Source organism: Antrostomus carolinensis, unplaced genomic scaffold (genome assembly GCF_000700745.2).
Source record: "Antrostomus carolinensis isolate BGI_N321 unplaced genomic scaffold, ASM70074v2 scaffold28869, whole genome shotgun sequence".
NCBI lineage: Eukaryota > Metazoa > Chordata > Aves > Caprimulgiformes > Caprimulgidae > Antrostomus > Antrostomus carolinensis.
Window position 1 is genome coordinate 1195 of NW_010339685.1, and position 495 is coordinate 1689.

Consider the following 495-nt stretch of genomic DNA (forward strand, 5'->3'; position numbering starts at 1 on the left):
CATGAAGGCTGTCTGCTGTCAGAGTCTCAGGATCTAATTTTAATTAGATCTTTTTAAAACAGATCAATCAGGCTTTGATCAGAGGGCAAAGGCTTTGTGGACATCTCTGCCCTGCAAATCCTACCTGGGGTGACCACATCTTACCTACCTAAACGCTGATCCGGTTTCAAGCAGCAGAGATGATCTTCTCCCTTCCTAAGGACATTATTCAGCCTGGATCCTGCCCAGCTTATCTGTGCCCACCCAAAGGGCTCTGGTGAGGGGGGTCCTTGCTGCTGGCTGCCCCCTCTGTTGTGGAAATTTGGGGGTCAGGAGGTGGTGATGATCCCCTCAGCTTTTGTGGGATGGCAGCCTCCTGTGCGGCTGGGTGGGCACGAGGGGCGCAGTCACGGCTCGGGGGACAGGCAGGAGCCTGGGGGCTTCTCCACCCTGCAGGCATGGTGCTTCTGGGGGGCAGCCCCAGCCCCTCTCTTCCAGGCTGCCCCCTTTGCGTCC